The sequence below is a fragment of the Lathyrus oleraceus genome, chromosome 5 (genome assembly GCF_024323335.1).
Source record: "Lathyrus oleraceus cultivar Zhongwan6 chromosome 5, CAAS_Psat_ZW6_1.0, whole genome shotgun sequence".
In the NCBI taxonomy this organism is placed as follows: Eukaryota; Viridiplantae; Streptophyta; class Magnoliopsida; order Fabales; family Fabaceae; genus Lathyrus; species Lathyrus oleraceus.
In genome coordinates this window covers 644,604,166-644,612,656 of record NC_066583.1, presented here as the reverse complement: position 1 = coordinate 644,612,656, position 8,491 = coordinate 644,604,166, and the positions used below count along the sequence as shown (strand labels likewise).

The 8,491-nt window shown below is 38.9% G+C and overlaps 1 non-coding gene across 1 annotated transcript; it reads right to left on the bottom strand.

Moving 5' to 3' along the window:
* On the bottom strand, positions 1–107 carry LOC127089518 (small nucleolar RNA R71). The gene has a single exon (XR_007791101.1). It is a non-coding gene; the product is annotated as a small nucleolar RNA R71 (small nucleolar RNA).
* Positions 108–8,491: the final 8,384 nt, after the last annotated feature.

The window sequence follows — 8,491 nt, the reverse complement described above, 5'->3', positions numbered from 1 at the left end:
ATGCTAAGAAGCCAAATCAACGGATTTAGGGAAAAAGACAACAAATCTCTTTTTGAAGCATGGGAGAAATACAAGGATATGTTAAGGCTCTTCCCACATCATGGACTTGAGCCATGGTTGATTATCCATACTTTATACAATGGTCTCTTGTACAACACCAAACTAACCTTAGACGCTGCAGCTAGCGGCGCTCTAATGGATAAACCCTACGAAGACTCCTATCAACTCATAGAATATATGGCACAAAACCACTATCAATGAGGATGTGAGCAAAATTCTGCAGAGAAACCACTAATAAAGTGCGAAACGTACGAAGTAAATGGCATAGACCATGTCAATGCTAAAGTGGACACCCTCACCAAGAAGATCGAGAGTTTGACCATAACTTCAACAGCTATTGTAGTTGCTGCAACATCTAATTGCGAGTTATGTGGAACTCCTGGACACAACACTCTTGAGTGCCACCTGTTGGCTGGAATTCCATCTGACCAAGTAAACTATGCCCAAGGGAACCCATACTCCAATACTTATAATCCTGGATGGAGAAACCATCCAAATTTCTCTTATAAGAACAATAACACGCTGTTTGCTCCAAACCCATCACCTGTTGTTCCTCCAGGTTATCAAAAAGGAGCCTCCGCTGCTTCTTAAGCACCTAAAAAGTCAAACCTCGAACTAATGATGGAAAACTTTATTGCAACCCAAATCCAACAGAGCAAAGAGTTTATAAACCAAAACATTCACACGAATGAGCTGATTAAGCAATTGACAAGTAAGGTTGACTCTATGGCTACTCATAATAAAATGTTAGAAACCCAAATTTCTCAAGTAGCCCAATAACAAGAAGCAACAACAACCCCAGCTAGAACATTTCATGGCCAACCACAACCTAACCCGAAAGGCCATGCTAACGCCATCACACTGTGAAGTGGGATAGAATTAGATGGGCAAGTGGATCCAAAAATTCAAAATCCTTCTATGTCTCAACAAAGTGAAAAAGAGACCGAGAAGGTAACAAATAATGAACCAAACGACCATGGGAAGGATAATAAAACCAAATAGGCGGTCGTGAAAGAGAAACTGTATGTGCCTCCACCACCATATAAATAATCCATTCATTATCCTCAAAGACTGGCTAAATCCAAAACAGAAGGCCAATTTAATAAATTTGTAGAGATTTTGAAACAACTCAATATTACAATACCCTTTGCAGAAGCTATTACACAAATACCTTCCTATGTGAAATTTCTTAAAGAGATCATATCCAATAAAAAGAAACTTGAGGATAATGAGACAGTGACGCTTACTGCAAAGTGTAACACCCTCATTCAAAACAACATGCCCCATAAGTTAAAAGACCCTGGAAGTTTCTCCACACCTTGTGTAATCGAAATATTTGACATAGATAAAGCCCTTTGTGACTTAGGAGGTAGTGTCAGTTTAATGCCCCTTTCTATTTGTGAAAAACTCAAATTAGGCGAACTAAGACCCACAAGAATGTCTCTCCAACTAGCTTACCGCTCTATTAAATTTCCTGTGGGTATGCTAGAAAACATTCCCATACAAATTGGTCAATTTTATATTCCCACAGTCTTCATAATAATGGACATAAAGGAAGATTCTAACATTCCAATCATATTAGGAAGACCCTTTTAGCCACTGTTGGTGCCATTATTGATGTGAAATGAGGAAAACTAACCTTCGAGGTCGGTGAGGAGAAAATCGAATTCATTCTTTCATAATTTTCTAAAGGCACCTGCTATAGATGATACCTGCTGTTTCATAGACATCATCGACAAATGTATAAAGGAAATGGAGATGGAACCACATAAGGATACTAAAGTCCTAAAAATTCCAGCACCCCCTATATTAGATGACATATGTGGATGACAACTTGAGAGAATGCCTTGCACTAACTCCCAATCCTATGCCTTACCCAAATAAACCTTCTGTATAACTTAAGACGCTTCCCAAAAACTTTAGGTATGAATTCCTAAATAAAGAGCTTGAACGCCCAATAATAGTTAACACAGACTTAGGTCAAAAAGAAATGGAGCAGTTATTGGATGTTTTAAGGAAGTACCCTACAACCCTAGGATACAACATCTCTGACCTCAAAGGCATCAGTACCTTCGTGTGTATGCATCAAATTATGCTAGAGCACTCAAAAACCTCAAGAGAACACTAGAGGAGAATAAACCCTAATATGAGTGATGTAGTTAAAAGGGAGGTGTTAAAGCTACTAGAGGCAATAATTATATACCCTATATATGACAGTAAATAGGTTAGCCCAGTACATGTCGTACCTAAAAAGGGAGGTGTTACAGTAGTCAAGAATGACAAAGGCGAAGCTGTAATAAAGTGTGTTGAGACAGGGTGGAGAATATGCATAGACGAGAGAAAATTGAACAAAGCCACCCGAAAAGATCAGTTCCCTTTTCCCTTTATCGACTAGATGCTTGAACGACTGGCTAGGCATTCTCACTTCTGTTATTTGGATGGTTACTCAGGATTTTTCCAAATCCCAATTCACCCCGATGACCAAGATAGTACCACTTCCACATGTCCCTATGGCACATTCGCCTACCGACGAATGTCTTTCGGGTTATGTAACGCCCCCACGAAATTTCAACGATGCATGATGGCGATCTTTGCATATTTTATGGATAACATCATGGAAGTTTTTATGGATTACTTCTCAGTTTAGGAGCAGAGTTTTGAAGGATGTCTTGAGAACTTAGAAATGGTACTAGAAAGGGGTGTAAAAGTAAACCTTGTACTTATTTGGGAAAAATGCCACTTCATGGTTCAAGAAAGAACCGTACTTGGACACATAGTGTCAGACAAGGGGATTGAAGTTGATAAGGCAAAGATAGAAGTAATAGAAAACATTCAACCTCCTAAAACCATTAGAGAAATACGAAGTTTCTTAGGTCACTCCGGTTTTACCGATGTCTTATCAAAGATTTCTCTAAAATAACTAAACCCTTAACTGGTTTGTTGATGAAAGACGTTGAATTCATCTTTAATGATGAATTCTTAGAAGGATTTCGACTACTCAAACAAGCTTTAATCTCTGCACCCGTTATACAACATCTAGATTGGAATGAACCCTTTGATATAATGTGTGATGCAAGTGATTTCATTGTCGGTGTTATCTTGGGACAACGAAAAAATAAGAAGCTTCACATCATTTATTATGCGAGTAGAACCTTGGATGAGGCGCAAATTAATTATGCCACCACAAAAAATGAACTCTTAACTGTAGTGTTTGCATTAGATAAATTTCACTCCCTAGTGGGAGATAAAATAATTATCTACACTGACCACGCCGCTATTGGATACTTATTAAGTGAAAAGGATGCTAAACCAAGGTTGTTAAGATGAATTCTGCTGCTACAAGAGTTTGATCTAGAAATCAAAGATAAGAAAGGAACTGAGAATGTTGTAGCAGATCACCTCTCTAGACTCGATAATGTAAAAGCTGACCAAGTGCCCATCAATGATGACTTCCTTTATGACCGACTTATCTCCCAGTTAGAAAATAACACGTTTGAATGCTATCATAAAGATGGGCCTTATGAAAAAGGAAACTCCATAATTGAAAATGAAGAAATCGTGGAAGCCGCGTATGCTCAATCCAAAACCCCTTGGTATGCTGACTTTGTCAACTACCTAGCGGCCAAAGTACTTCCACCTGAATTAACTTATCAATAAAAGAAATTTTTTTTCCATGACCTAAAACAATATTATTTGGATGAGCCCCTCCTACTCAAGATAGGCGCCGATGGTATTTTCCATCGATGTGTCCCTGAAGAAGAGATAGATAATATTATAACCCATTGAAACGCTGCACCCTATGGAGGGCACACAAGCACGTCCAATACCTGTGCAAAGATCCTACAATTTGGCCTCTATTGGCCTATCCTATGGAAGGATGTCCACACCATAGTTATCAAATGTGACCAGTGCCAATGCACTGGAAACATTTCTAGACGTGACGAGATGCCATTGAAAAACATCTTAGAAGTGTAAATCTTCAATGTATGAGGTATTGATTTTATGGGCCATTTCCCATCCTCATTCAGAAACAAATTTATACTCGTTGCGGTTGACTATGTGTCGAAATGGATCAAGGTTGTAGCTTCTCCTAAAAATGATGCACGAATTGTGATTAAACCTTTCAAGAACATTATCTTCCCTAGATTCGGTGTGCCTAGACTCGTCATTAGTGACGGTGGATCTTATTTCATTTCAAAAATCTTTGAAAAACTGTTGCTTAAATATGGGGTCCGACACTGAATATCAACTCCTTACCACCCATAAACAAGTGGCCAATTTGAAATTTCCAATTGGGAAATCAAGAAAATATTAGAGAAAACTGTTGCAACATCTAGGCAAGATTAGTATTCTAAACTTCACGAGGCTCTGTGGGCCTATAGAACAGCCTACAAAATTCCCATAGGAACCACACCCTTTAAGTTAGTATATGGTAAATCCTGCCATCTGCCGGTTGAGCTAGAGTATAAAGCTTTTTGGGACATTAAGGCCCTAAACATGGACTATGTTGCCACATGTGAAAAGCGAATATTAGACATCCAGGAATTAGAAGAATTAAGATTAGACGCCTATGAGAATACCCAGATCTATAAGGACCGAACTAAAAAGTGGCATGACAAGCGTATAATGAAGAGAGAGTTCAAAGAGGGTGAATTAGTTCTTCTTTTCAACTCTCGATTAAAACTTTTTCCAGGAAAACTCCGTTCCAGATGGTATGGACCTTTTAAGGTCATCAAAGTTTTCCAAAATGGAGTTGTTCAGATAATAGATAAATTTAATGAGGCATTCATTGTGAATGGGCAAAGACTTAAACATTATCACTGTGTTGAAAACATATATTACTATACTTGTTCACAGCTAAAAGAGCTTATCGCTCTTTCACAAAATTACTCATTTCATAATTATGTCAAGCTAGCGACATTAAATGAAGCGTTATGTGGGAGGCAACCCATGATTTTGAATCTTATTTTTCTCCGATATAATAAGCGATATATTTTTATTGACCAGTACTAACTTGATTCATGTCTCCTTTCAGGCTACATTCATGCCAAGCTAATTTTTCTACTAACTTTAGAGATGCAGAACATCGATAATATGGATATAACTTTCAAAAAGAGGCCCAGAGGCAACATTATAAGGTGTTGTTTCAAAGATAAATGACACTAACTAAGTACCCTAATGGTCGAACTATGTCAACCCTAGGTATTAGAGAAAGTGTATGTTATGCTTAACCGATTTGATTGGGACAATTTTGCTGTAATGAGGCGATTTTGTACCTACCACAACTTAACCCTTGAGTTTTTGAGTTCCTTTTTCTATGATCCAAACTGTGGGATGGGTTTTAATAGAAGCTTAACCACCTTTAAGTTATTTTGGTATACCTACTGCTTTAACCACTGTGAGATGGATGACCTTTTAGGATTTCCTAGTGGCCCTAACGTTTTTACTGAAGCATAAGAGGATAGGATTATGGATAATGAACTTGATTACTTTTAGGGGAGAATATATGGGAGCTCACATCCCGAACCCAATTCCATGGACTCTAATGGTATCCACAACCCAACTATCAAATATTTTCACATGATCTTGGCCTATACCCTTTTTGGGTAACAGGAGAGCATTACCTTTGTATCTAGAGACGAGTTATTTATCATATTTTGTGTTTTTCAATCTAGGTCAGTTAATGATGCATGTTTATGCTTGATAACCTAGATAGAATTTCACATGCTACCCACATACCCATCCTGATAGGAGGCACTGTTACCATGATTGTTGCGGCTATCGGTCTTAAAACCCCACTTTCCCATTTGACCCCTCTAGAAGGTATCCAATCGATGAACATAGTATTTTGTTTCAACAATAGGCTTATAAGAAACCTAGGGCCCAATGCATATGAATTTCATATCAGAAATGAGGTAGTACACCATTTTGCCTAACCGTGAGAGGACTAGTGTGCACAACCGAGATAACTGGCTATATGACTTAGAAGGTCAGAGTGAATCACCCACTCCACCCGAGACCCCTCTTGCCTATGAATACCATCTAACCCCCCTCTCTAATGCTTCTTCCCATGCCTTTGCTACTCGTGCCATTCCTCTCGTTGATCATGATAGTTCACTCGACGTCCTTAGAACTGACATTGCGACCCTTCGAGATGATGTCGCTACCATTCACCTAAAGTTCCACGGTTTTATGGATGTGACACATGAGCGGTTCGATCATCTTTATCAAGAGATTTACTCTATCTGCAGATTCTTACATCCCAACGTCGGATGAAGTGGTTGATTCTTTGTTCGAGTATTACAGGATTCCTACCTTTCATTTGAATAGTGAGGACACTGCTTCGTTTATGTGTGGGAGAGGATATTAATTCTCGTTTTTACTAGTTTAGGATTGTTATTCTTTCTATTTTAGGACTTGTTTTAAAATTTTTGTCGAGCTATCAACGTAAAACATAGCGTTACGTGGGAGGCAACCCACAATTTCCAATTTTTCTTTCATGTTGTGTTATGATATTTTTCCATTATGTTTTTATGCATTTTTATTATTCATTAATCCATTAATTTTCAAAATAAATAAATTTTCACCACTAACAATGATGCACACCAAAAATTATCCAGAAGCCCAAAAGAGCAAGCCAAAACGCACTAGAAGGCATGGCGTTCGCCACACACATTATGGCGTTCGCCACACACATTATGGCGTTCGCCATAGACACTAAAGCCAAATAATCCAAACATATAATTCATGTTGTTCGCCACACACCCTGTGTCGGTCGCCACAAATCTCCAGAAATGCGAAAACCAGTTTTAAACCCAAATTTTTTACCTTTCCACTTCATCCTCTCAACTTTCGAACTCCCCATTCATTAACCCATTTCACCTAACAAATTCAATTCCTTCATATTCCCCAAAAGTCCTCATTATTTCTTCACTCTTTCACCTTCCACTCTCATTACTATTTAAACTAACACCTACCATCACCATTTTCACCACTTTCACTCACATATTTTTCTATTCACCATACCTTATCTACAAACTCCGACAATGGCTCAAGGAGGAAATGTTGATTTCAAAGGAGTAATCTTTCGGGACAAAAGAGACGGTCAGAAGCAGCAAAACAAATTCGAATCTCTGCTGAACCGGGAAATTATCCCGACAAGGTATGGCGACGAAACTTTCTTACGTAGGTTAGGGCTGTTAGATAGTGTAAATTTGATGATTGATAGAGTAAGTTTGACTCAATTTTGTACATGTAAAGATGCAACATATGTTAGGTTAACTAGAGAATTCCCTAGTTAACTCATTTACACGGTACAACCCGACACCGCTAGTACTTCTAGGATTGTCCGGTTCAGCATGTTTAATAGGGAGTTTGCATATAGTACGTATCAACTTACTGAGTTACTAAATTTCCCTTATGGGGAAAGGGTTATATGTGAAGCCCCATTGGATATTGATTGGGTATACGATGTTGGCCAATTTTGGAGGGTATGAAACAAACAGTTTTGAGGGAAATTTGGCATCTCGAATTCATAACCCGACCATCCGCTACTTTCGCCAAATATTGGCTGACATTATTTTTGGCCAGGAGAGTAGTAATAAGATAAATGCAAAAGAAATATTTTATTTGCAAGCTGTTCTCACACAGAAACTGATTAACTCGGCCCCATTCATGATAGCCCACATACATGCAGTTTGCACCGCTATCAAGGGATCTATTTCGGTTGGAGGAGTGATTACCTCCATTGTTCGTGCTTTGGGGCTGGATGCAGAGCGTGCTACTCTTGAACCTTTACCACCTCGTTCCCTTGATCTCAGAGCCTGTAGGAGCATGAGGTTTATTAGATCCAGGCCGGATAGGATTTTTTTACTGATGGTCCATAACATTGCCATTCACGACATGGTTTTACCTTGCCCAGATTGCACCTTTGATTTACACATTGAGCCCGAGGTTGAACCAGACCCCATGGACATTCATGAGAATGTCACTGCTGATGGTGCTACCGATAATGAGTATGATCAGAGATAAAGAGTCTCTCCTATACCCCAGCCTCCACCATACCACTCACCATATATTCCTGATTCATGTATACACACCACACATGTTTCTGACCATTTTGTAGGTACTTCCTCCGAAGCCACACAAGCCACACTCGACAACATGCTTAATGAGATGTGTGCCTGGAATTCCACAAGTTCCGAGAGGGATAGCTTGATTTATGCTATGCATCAACCACAAAAAGGTGTGATACATCATATAAATCAAATTCAAACACAACAAGCAACAATGATAAAGCATATGGGTCAAATGTAAGCCTTTCAGACAAATATGACAAATGATGTGCAACTGATCCAAGCCACCCAAGCTTCACTTATAGGGCGTCCGCGACACACAAGGGCAACACAGGATTCCATGGCCAGTAATATTA